This window comes from Oryza sativa, chromosome 2, assembly GCF_034140825.1.
Source record: "Oryza sativa Japonica Group chromosome 2, ASM3414082v1".
Classification (NCBI taxonomy): Eukaryota; Viridiplantae; Streptophyta; class Magnoliopsida; order Poales; family Poaceae; genus Oryza; species Oryza sativa.
Window position 1 is genome coordinate 10861076 of NC_089036.1, and position 15772 is coordinate 10876847.

A 15772-nucleotide genomic window follows, 5' to 3' on the forward strand; every position below is an offset into this window, starting at 1 on the left:
GCTTCTTCTCAATGATCCTTAACCAATCTTCAGCATCCATAGGTTCTTCAGCTGTGGCAAATGTGGGTGGCTTGGTCCTCACAAACTCTCCAAAGCTTGATCCACCGCGGTTGCCTTGGTTATTTGCAATGGCTTGCAGAAGTTGGGTTTGGGTGACCATAACTCCGGCCAGGGTGGTTAGGTCAGGTGTCTCAGTTTCTTCATTGCTGGTTGACGCCCGACGTCGGCTTGCCATCTGTGTAGGTTGATGGAATAAGTATCCTAATTTTCTAACTAGCTCTTATGGTTCTATCCCATTAAGGGGGTTATTTTGGTGTGAACTTTGTTTTGCAAGCATGGTGGAATAAACTCATTTATAACACAACAACAATAGATATCATAAATAACATCACAGAGTTTCACAAATGGTACATAAATCATGATGCAATCGACTGCATACATACGCAGTCCAAATAAGGTTCATGCAAAAGATACATCAAACTAATCATCAATCTACTCGTCAATCTAGGTAAGAGGGGGGTGTGTCTCGCATGCTATCCAAAAACCATCTGATACGAGATCGAAGCTGCAAGGAGTCTGTCAATCTAGTCCTCCAGCCATCCGCAGGATCCTGGGGCAGGTAGAGGGTGGTCGCTGGCACGCGCAAACCTGAGTCCCCACGGCTCAGAAGTAGTGGCCTCTGGATCTGGCTTGGGCCTCTTGCCCGGAGGTCGTGTGCTCTTGCGAGCAGTGCTGAGGGTGCGAGGACCTCCAAGGAAGGTGATGCGGGGAACAGGGGTCTCATCCTCTAAAGGATCAGTGATGTCTGGCTCGATCTCTGGCTCGGTGTCGGTCCCCTCTGTCTCGGAGTCGACCTGGATCGGAGTCTCCAAACTGGAACCCAACTGCGGAGAAGGTGTAGGGATCAGTGGAGTGCGCACAATCTCCGGGGCAGGTGGCTGTGTCACTGTCGGGTCCACTAGGTAAGGTGCTGACTCGGTAGCTAGCATACTAGCCTCACCCAGAAGAGCGTGGAACGTTGGTGGGTACGGCGGGGTGAGGAAGAAGTAGCGGTCACGCCCTACTGCTGTGGAAGTAGAAGCCCCTGTGGTGCTGATCGTGGCTGCTCGAAGCTGCTCCTCCAGCTGGCTGACGTGCTCCTGACTCTCTCTTAGCTACTCCTCAAGAGTATCCATCATCCCGCGGCGATCGTTGTACTGGTCAGATAACTGCTGGAACTGGTCGCCGTGGACCTGGAGCTGTGCCTTCAGTGAGTCTATCTCACTGCCCCAGGCCTGGTGCTCCTCCTCCAACTGAAGCTGCTGCGCTGTGAGGTCGGTCACCTCAGTCTCTAACTCCCCTACACGTCTCTACTGATCGTCGATCTCCAATAGGGCCTCCTCGTAGAAGTCGTCCGCAGCCTCAGCCCATCGTGACAGTCGGGTCACTATCGGGTTGTAGCAGCAAGGTGTGTCCTGAACTGTGCAGACGGAGTTGCCCTCCTCTCGAAATGGGTGGTGAGCAAACTCAGTACTCGCCAACTCAGCTCGGTGGATAGAGCTAAGTCGGAGGAAGGCCTCCCGGGCTGCATCCTGCATCGCGGTCTCCGGCAAGTCGCGACGGTGGCGTGTCGGAAAGCTGTAGTCTAACTCTGACGAAACTCGTGTGTGAACCTCGACCCGAGCCTCCTAAACAGATCCACACTGTCTCACTCGGTAAATCGGAAATCTGGGGTATCGCAGACGCCTCATCAGCCGGTGTAGCTCAATGACGTATCCCTCTGAGCGGGGTACGCCCATCTCCCAGGTGGCGGGTGAATCCTGATCTGCCTTCTAATCTTTAAGAAAAACCCAAAGTCAGCTAAGAGTAAAACTTGTTTTGTGAAGAAAATAGTTAAGAGTAAGATGAAAATCGTTCCGAGTTTTGTAAACATAGCGTTTTTATTTTTGAAAGTATTACTAAATGGGAATTTCTCCCTTGGCCAACTTAGAAAAGGGGTGGAGCGCCTTTTGGTCTTTTCCTACAGTCGTATGGCTCTGATACCAGCTCTGTGGACCCCCGTTTTTATAACAGGAATCATTCGTGTAAACAGTACCATTTCCCTGGATCAAGTAGTCTGGTACACACGAGTTCATAGCTGAAATACCAAAAGTACATACACGAGAGTCTAGTGCTAATTATTACATCAGAAGCCCGCAGGCATTGTCTTAAATCATCGGACCGAGCGGTCCGGAATACATCCAAAAGCAGAAATAGATAAGGCAGCGGAATTCAGGCAGCGGCATGCCATTGCCACAGGCAACGACCGTACTAACACCTACTGAGCGCCATCGTCTTCATCTCCCTCCTGGTAGTAGGCATAGGGATCCTCCGAAGCTTCATCTCCCGCTTCTGATTAATTTTATATTTGCAAGGGTGAGTACCAACCGTACTCAGCAAGCCACCACAGCAACAATGCATATGAAAGGGGTATTCCAAAGGATGGCTATGGCTCTTTTGCGCTAAGCCAGTTTTGTAATTCTTTTCACAAACCTAAGACCTAGCATAGACTGATCAAGTTTTAATACCAGTGTTCACATTAAACAACGACGGTTCTGTCCACCATCCATTGTGATTTCAAGGATAGCTTCCCGCCATTGAGTCGTCATGGTTTTCTGAGGATGTCCACCTTCCCTCCTCTCAGGAAGTGGCTCCAGCAGCATAAAAATCATCATGCAATATCCCATCCCACACAGGTTAAGAATTTAGAGTCTAGCCAAGTGCAATACATGTCCCGGTGCTCAATAACTGCGAGCACGGCTATTCGAATAGATTTGGTTTACTCACACTGCAGTGGATGTACACTTTACCCGCACTCCACGACTGCCCAACACATGAGCCTCGTCCCAACACATGAGACGCGTCACGGCAAAGCTTTTCGATAACCTCGCATTGGCAGTACCCGCTCCATGAACTTAAATCCTCATGCACTCTAGGCGTCCATGTTTCTAGCAGTGAGAGGAGTTCTGGCGCTCCCGGGAAAGAGAAGTCTCACACACATATTAAATTATGGTTCAAGTTAAGTTCTCTCTCTCACACACTCATGGCAGTCCTACCAATGGCGACACCGATGTAGGGCACGCCTCTCGGCCCTACCTCAATGGCTGTCCCACCGTAGCGCACCTGCCTCACTCAGGGGTGAACCATCTATGCAGGGATACTGCTTCCGCTCGGCTATCTACTCCGCTAGGTCTATACCCATACGAGAAGTGCGGTTGTACGAGGGTCGTTTCATGCTTAACTTCATGGCTCGGTCCTTAATTGACCGGGGACGGTACTAGCCTTTTCCAGATACCACCCAAATCCTCCGTCCGCCCCAGTCGAAAACAGTTGTGTAATTTTATTTCTCCTTTCACAAATCATGTCATCAACATCATGGCAATGTGGCGCTCATGTCTCCACATGCCGCATCTCCATTACCTTCCCAAAGGTAATTGCCCAAACATATAGCATTTGATAAATATGAGTATGCATGATTCTAGAATAGCATTTCTAAGCAATTGTCATAGTTGACTAGGGACTCATACGTAAACATGGTTACAAAGATCTAAGGGTAATCAATAATCAAGGCATGGCATAATCACAAGTAGGATGTTCATCATTGCATGCAATTTTATTTGTAAACAAAACAATTTCGCAATTGGGATCAACATGTTCAAGGAATAGTGATGACTTGCCTTGCTCAAAGTCTTGCGGGTCTTGGCCTTCGCTTGGATCCGCAACTCCCTCAGGCTCTATAGTTACGTGCGAAAATTGATTTGAATTCGGTTAGAATTCAAATAAGAATCCAAATAAATCCAAATGACAGTCGAATGCGAAAGTCGATTCCTTTTTATTAACTTTACTATCCGCGAACTACGGCAAACCCAATTTCGATTTAAACTATTTTGCGGGTATAAATATTTTGTTGTCATAAGTTTTTAATTTAATTTACCCGAGCATTATATCCATATAATAGGTTAGGAATTTCTATCGCGAGCTAAATATCGGACGAAACCCTAGAAATATTATACGATTTAATTTAGTCTAAGACTGAATGATTAAATGTAACACACGGCTAAAATCTCTAGTAATTAAATCCGAATTTCTACCGTGAATCGATTACTTATAGGGATTACCCAAAAATAATCTATAATAATCTATAAGAATTCATCTATTTGTTTAGTAATTAACTACATCTAAATTATTACCGCGAATTGATTTCTTATAGAAATTGCCAAGAATAATCCATAATTTATATTAAATTTTGCAATTCTACGACTATAATTAATCCATAATTAAATTCTAATTATTTTAAATTTTCTAAACTTCCCTAATCTTCCTCTAATTTCTATTTATTTTTTTTCTTTTCTTTTTCTCTCCTCTTTTCTCTCTTTTCTTTTCTTTTTCTCTCTTTTTCTCTCTTTTCTCTCCTCCCGGCTCCTTTCTTTCTTTTCCTTCTCTTCCTCTCTTTTCTTTTCTTATTCCTCCCTACCGGCCTCTCCTTTCCTCTCTCTCTCTCGGCTCTTGTCCACCCGAGCAGCGGCGGTGGTGGACGCGAGGGGGGGGGAAAGACGGCTCACCAGCGGCGGCGGCGGCGACGACGGCGGCAGCGCGGCGGTGGCGACGACGGTGGCGCAAGGCGACGGCGACACCCGGCGCGGCACACGGTGCGGCGCGGCGGCATCGAGGGCGGCGGCGCGGCGGCACGGGGACGGTGGCGCGACGGCACGAGGACGGCGGCGTGGTGGAGGGAGAGAGGGGAGGAAGAGGAAAATGGAGTGGGGGAAATGGAGGGGGGAGTATTTATAGGGAAGAGGGGGAGAAGGAGAGGGGAGGGGCGACGGGGCTCGGGGCGGCGCGCGGGGCTCGGCGCGTGGTCATGGGACGGCGACGGCGACAGCGGTGGCTCGCGGCGTGAGGCGGGACGCGACGGCGACGGCGACAGCACGGCAGCGGCGGCACGGGGCGCAAGACGACGCGACGGGCGGCAGCGGCGACGTGACAGCGGGCGGCGCGGCGCGGGGCGCAATGACGCGACAACAACGGCGACGGCGACGCGGCAGCGACGGCGATGGCGCGCGGCGGTACGAGGCGCGAGGCGCGACGGCGACGGCCGAGCGGCGCGGGGCGCGGCAGGCGACAGCGGCACGGCGGCAGGCGGTGATGGCGATGGCTCGGGGCGCGAGGTGCGCATGGCAGGGAAGGGGAAGGGGCTAGGGAACCTCGTCGAACACCTAGAGTGCAATGAACAGTGTCTTTTTCCTATTTATCCCGATTTTAGTTTATTTCCCATATAAATTTGATTCTATAATTTCTAAATCTTGCATAAATGAAGTTTACTCAATGTTTCTGTTATCTCAACTAATGAATTCACCCTAGATTAATATTACTCATATTTTATTGGTATAATTTATTTGAATTTTTAATTAGGGTTAATTCTTGTTCCATTGCATTTAAATCTAATTAATACAAATATGGCCGCGATGATATTTTATTTATTCCTATCCTTACATAATCTTTATTTTAAATTATAATTTATTTATTTCTTTAACCAAATCTAATTTCAGGGTTAATTCCTAATTAATTTTCCCCTATTTCTGATCGATGAATTCTGAAATCAAAATCCAATAAAATCGTCGAATAAAATTGGCATGATGCAATTTATTTAAAAAGTTTTTGAAGGCCCATATTTTTAGAGTTTAGATTTTTTTTTTGTCGGTCGAATTTTCAGGGTGTTACAAACCTACCCCCCTTAAATAAATCTCGTCCCGAGATTTCTTACCAGTTTTCGAATAGATGCGGGTACTCCGTCCTCAAGAATTCTTCGCTTTCCCAGGTGGCTTCATCCTCAGTGTGATTACTCCATTGTACCTTGTACATACGCCACACTTTGCTCCTAGTCCTCTTTTCTGCTTTACCCAATATCCGGATCGGGTGTTCTGGATACGTGAGATCATTGCTAATGTGAATCTCTTCCAGCGGAGCTTGTTCTTCTGGCACTCGTAAGCATTTCTTTAATTGGGACACATGGAAGACTGGGTGCACATCAGCGATATTCTCTGGTAGCTGTAACTGATATGCGACTTCTCCTCTTCTAGCCGTGATTTGAAAGGGTCCCACATATCTTGGTGCTAGTTTTCCCTTAATCTTAAACCTTTTTGTTCCCCTCATCGGAGAAACCTTTAAATAAACGTAATCTCCTTCCTTAAATTCTAGGTTTCTTCTTCGGGTGTCGGCATAACTCTTTTGTCGTGATTGTGCTACCTTTAAACGGTCACGGATCAAGCGAACCTTTTCTTCGGCCTCATTGATAATGTCAGGTCCAAATACCGCCCGTTCACCTGTCTTAGACCACATCAGCGGCGTCCGGCATCGTCGACCAAACAATGCTTCATTGGGGGACATCTTCAGGCTTGCTTGAAAGCTGTTGTTGTAGGAGAACTCGGCGTAGGGCAAACACCTCTCCCAGTCTTTGCTAAAATCCAACGCACAAGCTCTCAGCATGTCCTCCAGGACCTGGTTGGTTCTCTCCGTCTGGCCATCTGTCTGTGGATGATAAGCTGTGCTAAAAGCAAGATAACTTCCTAGGGCTTCATGTACTTTTCCCAGAAATGCGAGGTAAACTGTGTGCCTCGATCGGATATAATCCTCTTAGGTATACCATGAAGACACACTATCCTGGTCATGTACAACTCGGCGAGTTTAGCACTGCTATAGTTTGTCTTGACGGGGATGAATCTTGCCGTCTTGGTGAGTCGATCCACGATCACCCAAATGGAATCATATCCTGTTGCGGTCTTGGGCAATCCAACAATAAAATCCATACTTATCTCATCCCATTTCCACTCGGGAATCCTAAGGGGTTGCAGCAAGCCTGCCGGTCGCTGATGCTCAGCCTTCACCTTTTGGCACACGTCACAGAGTGCTACGTATTCCGCCACATCTCTCTTCATGTTGGGCCACCAGTATCCTTCCTTCAGATCTTGGTACATCTTCGTACTTCCGGGCAACCTCCAAGAGTAACAAGTCTAGGATGCTTGCCGAGGATGATCAAGTGCCACACTAGCTATAACAATGAAGCAATGCACTTGGATTGGCTTAACTCACTCTCTAACACCTCACTAGATAAACTAAGTGCACAAGGGTGTGAGAGCTCTTGCAAGGGTTCAAGATAATGCAATGGAGTGCCAAAACCTTACCCTTGCTGCTGGGGAGTGGGTATATATACCCCCAACCACCAAAACTAGCCGTTGGAACCGAAATCCCCAACTTTGTGCTCTGCCAGTCAGACTGCCGTTGTGAGGCTGGTCAGACCGGACTACTTTGTAACGGCTACGGCTAGAAAACTAGCCGTTACAGGGCAATCATTGAGCCCACTCAACCTGGCCGGTCTGACCGCAGTGTAGTGGCCGGTCAGACCGTCCACGGCTCGGTCTGACCGGTTGCGGCTCTGGCGGCTCTGTATCGCCACCAAAAACCAGACCAGTGCAACAGACTAGTGGGGCCGGTCAGACCGGCCTTACCACGCCGGTCAGACCGGCTAACAGACCCGGTCAGACCGGCCTAAGGCCCACGGTCAGACCGCAGGTCACTTTTCAGCTCAACCGACCGTTAGTAAAACGACGATATCTCTTGACTCGGGTCTCGGAATTTGGCGTTCTTGGACTCTATGGAAAGCTTATTCAAAGGGCCATCCAACCCATGAAAAATCCATCCAAGAAACACAACTTAAGTCAAGGATAATGGGCTCACACTCCAAAGGATATCCACCGGACATACCCACAAGATGTCACTCACTCCTATTGGACATGTCCACTTCTCTCTTGGTTTAGGACTTGAGAAAACTAATCACACTTGGTTAGACAAGCCCAAAAAATGCACCTACATGCATATGAACTAATATGGCACAAGATCATCCACAAGCTCGCTTCATAGAACCCTCTTGATAGTACGGCGCCTATCTAGCAAATCCGATCTACACCAAACACCAAGACCGGGAAAAGACTAAGAAAACATTCTTAGCTACATTATACCTTTGCCTTGCGCCATCCATCTTAGGGTCAAGCTTGAGCCGAGATCAACACTTGTGACCATCCGGTTGAACCATGTTTATGCCGAGGTCTTGTCCATCCTTTGTCAAGACTTTATTCTCATCACAAGCTTGACTTCATTCTTGCCAACATAACAATGTACTTGGCTTGGTGACCACTAACCCATGGTGTCATTCATTAGCCTCATCGTAGTGGGACCTATTCCTTTTCACACCTCAAAGGAGAACATTAGTCTCAACAAATCGGTTGTCATCCTTCACTTGATGACCAACCGGTTGCATATGAAAGATATGGATATGTTTGTTGAGTATTCATTAACATCACAAGTGTCATATACTCGTATGCAAGCTCAAGTGCAAAGATCCGATATAAATAATAGGTGAACAACATGGATCTAGAACATGCACAATAAATGTATAGGATTTGCTCCCCCTAAATATATGCATACAAATAAATATACAAGAGATACAAGTGTATGCATAATTAGAGAATGACCAATGGGGGTTTATCTTATACATATAGAGAAGGCATATGTAGTAATGATGTAGACCAACATAAAACATATACCTTCATGATCTCCATGTTCTCAATGTAAATGAGACTAAATAAGATAACATTCGAGTAAACATTAGTCTCACACTTATATATCAATAACATGGAAATCATATATATGAACCTATCAAAAAGTAGGAGATAAGAAGTGGTACATATCGTTTTATCTCCATGCATTTCATCCTTGTCATGATTAAGGTCCATCACAAAAGAATGCATATCTTCCACATCTCATTATCAGGAAATAACCTAGTAGACAACTTATGCAAAAGAGAGGTTAATCCCATAAACATCGGTTTATCATCTATCACCAAAGTAACAATTACACAAATTGTTTAATCCAAGATCTTTCAATCTTTTCTCTCTTTGGTGATGGATAATAACCCGATATAAACAATATAGAGAGATGAGATGAAAAATGATTTCAAATCAAGATAGAAATCTTATAATAAACAAAATATAGAATAAGCTCCCCCTCAAGATGTGCATACATATGGATATGAAGGAACGCATATGCACATAATCAATAAAGATCAAATAGGAAGCTCATACTATATTTTGGATCCACAAGAGAGACCAAGTTAGAATATGTGAAGTTTAATACATACCTCTCATCATTTTTACTTTCATATCCAAATGAGACTAGTCAAAGAAAGGCTCATAAAAATGATTAGTCTCATATAGTTAGATTTGTCATTAATCACCAAAACCAAATTAAGGCACTTGAACTTACATCATGACACCGCACTCCCCGGTGAGCTGGTGCAGACCAGTGTAGGTAACCTGCAGCGAGCCACGGATCTCCGACAGGTTGTTCTCGAGCTCTGACATAAAGTGCTCAAGCCCCTACCGTTGCCGCTCGTTGCCGGCTACCAGTTCCCTCATTTTCTAGAGGTCCTCACAAACCTCCGCCAAGTCGCGCGCCAGTTTGTCGGCGCGCTCGTTCGCCGACGACGCCGCCGCTGCCCTCGCCTCCACGATCTCGCGACTTATGCCGCGAGCACCAGCCTCGAGGATGCACCCCATCTCGACTTGGAGCTCCTCCCATGTGAGGACGGCAGCAGGCGGGCCTCGACCGGGCACAAGATCGCTGGCAGGGCCGCTGGGCGTCACTTCGCGGCTCCTGGGCGCGACCACGACATCGGTCGAGGCCACTGCAGGAGATGCGCTGGAGTTTCCCCCAGACCCATCTTGCGCCGCCCTCGCCCGCGCCGCCCTACGAAAGACGATCATGTTGGTCATCATAACAAAACGCCAGAATCCGATCAAGTCAAGGGCCTCAAATTTCGTCCACTTACTTCTCGCCGAGTGTCACCAGCCTATGCCGTCGTGGAGGCGGGGGAGACGCATCCAAGGCCTAAGTAAACCGAGTACGATATGAGGGTGACATTTTCCGACTACGTAATCGATAACCAAAAAGGCTTACCGATGGGGTGGGCGTCTTCCGGCGGTTGCCGAGCACGGAGGAAAACTTCCTCCCTTTCCTCGGAACTTTGCTGCCGCTGGTCGTGGCAGCAGCAGCGGCAATGGCCGCGTCGGACGCCTCCTGGGCAACGCCCTCCTTCAACGAAGCCGCCGCCTGGTGGTCCGCGAGCGGCCCAATGATGTCAGTCAGGGAGAGTGCCTGCACAACATGAAGTCATGATGCGATCTAAGAGTTAAAAGGTAAAGGGTCATTGATTACACTCACGTTGATTGCGGCTTCGCGCTCAGCCGCCTCTTTCTCGCAAAGAGGGGTGGGGGCGTTGCTCGCTGTCGTGGGACCACTGATCATCACCTGGGAAACACGGTGCTCCACAATTGCGCTGTTCAAACCTGTAGATCAAGAACCAAATTTCGATAAGTCAGGAGGAATGCGCATGAAAGGAGAGAAACCCAGAATACAAGAAAAATACCTCGAGGAGAAACCCGGGTCGCGTCCTCTGGCCCAGAGTAGTCAAAGGCTGGATGGGCTCGAGCCTGGAGCGGCTGGATCCGTCTACCAATGAAGTCCGCAGCGACTTCATACCCCGACAATCCTCGTACTCGTACTCGTACTCGGAGATCCAAATACTAGAGAGATGGGGTCAAGGCGGGTTTGGCGGTCCAAGACGGAATCTTGTCTGGTTGCTCCTCAGGAACAATGAAGACTGGATCCGAATCTTCTATCTGAAGATAGAACCACCTCTGTGGAGATTATGGATACCCCATACCTACACGGCATGTATAGTCCGACTGGGTATGGGGTGTCATGTATAGATAGAATATTTTTAAAAGGACTCGGGTTAAATTCTAAACTTGTATGTCAAGAAAATACCCGAGATCCTAGTCGGTTACGATTGTATTTTATCTATAACTGCCTATTCCGTTAGGAATATGGGCTGTGCTTTGTAATACGGATCCCTTCCCCTATATAAGGAGAGGTCCGGATGCCTTTAGGGACACAATTTTCACCCAGATCATACGATCAATAATACACTCGGTGGATCAATCCCCGGATAGGAGTAGGGTATTACTTCTTGATTAAGAAGGCCTGAACCTGTATAAAATTCCTTGTCTCTAAACCCATCCACTTTTCTAGCTTGATAGCCACCCCCTTTTAGTATTGCCGAAATCTTGTTTCGACAACCTCGCCCGCCATTTGCTACGAGAAGAGGGGCACTGGAAAGGGATGTATCGCGACTTCAGGCCATCCCGAAGTCAAAAACCAACACACCCGGATACCTTTTTAGATTCCATCCAGCGCAACTCGTAGTAAAAACGGAAGAGGTCAAGAAACGGCTCTACCCCAATGTAGGCCTCACAAAGATGATAAAAAATGCTAAGGAAGGCTATGGAGTTGGGGTTCAGATGGAGCAGAAAAAGACCGTAGAAGTTCAAGATGAGAAGGAAAACTCAGAAGGCGGAGGAAGAAAACCACAGAGAATATAATCCTCAACCGCAACCATGCGGCCCAGGACGGGTTCAGGTTCAGTACCTCCCGGTTCCCTCTCCATGGTCCCGCGACCGGGAAGAGCGCCCTCCTCCTGCAACTTCTTCAAAGACGCACCGGTGGAAGTGGACTTGTCGAGGTCCATCGCCGTTGGAGATCGCGGGAGAAGAAACCGAGGCGAGCGAATTAGGGTTTGCGTGGAAGCGTAGAAGACGAAGAGCGTTCAGAGGCTAGAAAGTTTTTGCAACAACTGGACTCCAAAATGGATTCCCAAAACTCCTTTAAATAGGCACACTACCAACGGTGCGAATTGCAAGGAAAGGAGAGAGATGGCCGCCGGAAATTTCTGGGTCCGTTGCGCGAGGCGGTTTTTGGACTTCAATTTAAATTCACTCATAACCATTTCCATCAAGTAATTCAAATGCTTGCATGCACATATTTAGGGGGAGCATGTCCTATGTTTTGTATTTTTGAGACTAACTTCTTGTTAAGTGTATTTTATGTTTAGTCTCATGGGAAGTGAAACATTCTCAAAAGTATGCTATTCACAAGTGGTAATTCAATTACCTTTTCATCGTATATTTTATCTAGCTACCTTTCATAATATAGATTAAATTCCCTTGCTTGATTTAAATGTCAAATAATGCACATAAATTTGCCTTCCACCATATGTGTGCATTACTTTTGGGAGAATTTAGTCTATATTATGAGGTTTCATGAATAAGTGATCCAATTTTCCTCCACATCAAAAGGATCATTATATGTGAAACTCGTGTGCTTTTTATGCTTTCTCTTTTCTATTGATTCAAATAGAGAAAAGAGGTAATGATAGATCAAGGGGAGATTGATTTATGACAACCGAAGGAATGGGTGAAGAAGGATGAGATTGGTTAAGCACCATCATCTTGAAATGTGAGGTTTATGAAAGTGTGCTTTACAATTCTAGTCCTTAAATTTATTTCTTTTGGTGATATTTGCCTCCTGACCCAAAATATAGTGTAAACTCCTCCCCAATTCTCATTTGAGTAAAGTGCATATGTATGCATTAAATTTATCCTTATATGCACACCTTGAGGGGGAGTTTATTCTATACCTTGGAAGACTAATGGTTTAAATTGAGTTTATACTTTTAGTCTTATGTCGGAAGTGGACGACTCCCAAGGTAGACTTCATTATTGCTTCTATGGATTTTCTTTGCAACCTTAATTTCATAATATAGGATGGATTCTTTTGTTCCTTCATTTCTTTTGTGAAAGTGCATAAAGATTTCTTTTCACTCTTTTGTATGCACATATTTAGAAGGAGTTCATCCTATGTTGTGATGCTACATAAGTCTTGATATGTCTCTTCATCGTCACTATTTATTGGGTCTTGGCTTATGAGACTTTTCTTTCGGGCATACATGACTTGTCTATAGCATTATATGCCTGACATACTTTTTGCCCTCCTTTTAGTGAGTTTTGGGAGAAGTATGTGTTAAAGAGAAAATATTTTTTGAATCATGCTTTTGTACCTTGCTCCAAATTAAGTGAGTTTATCTAATCAATGTATTTGCTATATGTGCATATGGGTTCTTACCAATTGTGACTACAAACTAGGCCTATCTCTTTTGATTGGTATTATTCTATCAATTGGTGTGGCTCATATGCACAAGACCAAAAAGAGCTTGCTTTGGATTGGTGTCTCTTTGGATCCCAACTCTTTCTATTGGAATTTTGATGAGTTCAATTGCTTTATTTGGTGTTGGTGCACATGATTTTCTTGTATATCTTCTTGTGTGTACCTCGAGGCTATTTGTGCTTTGCTATTTTGAAACTAACGCTTTTGATAGAGTTTCATCTTGTTGTAGCCTCTTTGGAACACCAAAGGTATGTTAAACCTTTTTCCCTTCAAGTGTATAGGACTTGTGTAGTTCTTATATACTTGATATGATTTCTTTTTCTTTATGCTCCCACCCACTCATTTAATCTTTTGGTGTTTGATGCCAAAGGGGGAGAAGTATAAAGAGAAAGAGATATAAAGGGGAAAGTGCATACTCATTTCATATGTTGATGAAACTAACCCTCTAGTATATGTTTCATGCTCAAGTTAACATATACTAGAGTATTCTCTTTAAATTCCTATTCTTGTGATAGTGTTGTCATCAATCACCAAAAAGGGGGAGATTGAAAGATCTATGCACTAGAGTTGCCCTTGTAAGGGGAGGTTGGAAGATCTATGATCCTAAGAGTGTGGTGATTGTTTTGATGATTAATGACAACCCATTGTTGGAACTAACTATTTCCATGAGTTGGTGAGATTAGGTTAAGTTCCGGCATCAAGTTAAAAGATTGAAGCTAGAAGAAGACGTTATACCTTGATGAGGAGCAAGTGAAGACATTGATGATGCGGGGTATGAAGTGGCTATTTATGGCAAAACGGTGAAGGGCAAGTAAGGCTCGGCTACAATGGACCATGCGGAGGGTGAAGGGCAAGCAAGAGGCTTGGCACCGATGGACCGAATCCGGTGGTGAAGGGCGAGTGAAGGCTTTGTCATAATGGTCATGATGGACCGTGGGAGGCCATTTGAAGCTATGAGTAATTCGTATCAATTATTAGAAGACCGCAAGATGGAATGCCGAAGATCAAGAGGATGTGGTTCTCCAATGAACATCAAGTCAAAAGCCAAAGTGGGTATTGATCAAGGCAAAGGTATAATTGATTTGGGACTAATATGCTTAATGAGTGTAGGTGAGAATAGTCCGAATAGTGAAATGGCGTTGATGTTGACAACCCTCAAGGTGAAGCAAGAAGATAACATTCTTAGTGGTGTATTAGTCCCAGGTTGCTTAGGAGTGGGCTAGGATGCTTGGAGACCCCCCAAAACAAAGCGGCGAGAAAACTCGGAGCCGAGTTAGACTAGTTTACTTTTTCGCTTTGAGTTTAGGAAAAACCATACTATTAAGAGGGGTTCCAAGTGTGGTTCTGAGATAACACAAGTGCTCTTAGTGGTGTCCAAGTGTTGAAATATTTTTAGGAGCTGTTTTTGAAAATGGCTCTACTCGGGACAGAGAGTCCCACTCGGAGGTTCTGTCTGGAACTTCCTGGCGCCGAGGTGAGGTTGAAAATTTTCCTAAGTGCTGGCCGGAAGTTCCTGGCACTTTTACCCCGAACCTCCTGGTAGGTTTCCAGTTCAAACTTGTGAGTAATGGCTAGATGACGTCACCTAGCCGTTATATATATGGATTTCGTCCCCAGGTCACCCTTTGGCCATTCCACTTTAGTTCTTGTGTTCCCTAGCTTGTTCTATCCTCTCCCAATGTGATTTTGCTTCCTCCACCTAAATCTTGTGTATTTCTTGAGTGAGAGAGTGATTTTGAGGGTGGTGGTGAGGATTGGAGAAGGTTTTGAAGGCTAGGTTGACTTGAGCACTTGGGGTATCTCGTTGGGCTGTCATTTGGAGCTTGTTACTCTTGGAGGGTGACCTCCTAGACGGTTAGGTGTCGCCCGCGAGTTTCTAACAAGGTTGTGGATTGACCCGGGCAAGTTTGTGAGGGCGTTATTCCACCTCCAAAAGGAAACGGAATACTCGGTGAGTGTAATCCTAGGTGAGGTTTAGGAGGTCGTCTTGGTAGAGCAAGCCTTACTTGTGGTGTTCTTTTGGTGTTCAAGTTGGGGATCTTAGTGGTCACTTGAAACCAAAGAGAAGTACCTAGGGGTGTTGGCTTGAAGACCGGAGACCTCTTCCTAGGCCTTTTCTTGGTGAGGCAAGGGATTAATCAAGACCCAGCTCTTTAGAGCTCCTCAACGGAGACGTAGGATTCTCGGTGGAGAATCCGAACTTCGGGAAACAAATCGTTTGTCTCCTCTCACTCTCTTTATCTTTGTGATTGTGATGCTTATCTCCTTATTTGCCTAGTTGTGCTATCATGTCTCCCATTGTATGATCACTTGTGCTATCTTGTGTATTTTCATGTGTATTACTCTTGTTTGAGACATGTTGTACCTCTCTATGGTTTAGGCTTCCTTGTGATTTAATTTACTTGTTGTGAGGTGCTTGAAATAGCAATTAACAACTGCCCGGAAGTTCCTAGGAAGAACCCCGGAAGTTCCGGGCAGCTTTCTCTGCTTGTGAGAAAAAGCTGCCAGGAAGTTCCGGACCTTTTGCCAGGAAGTTCCGGGCCCTGATTTTAACCGTTGTGTTTTGAAGTAAATTTTAGGAACGCCTATTCACACCCCCCCCCTCTAGGCGACATCAAGGCCCTTTCATTGTCGACCA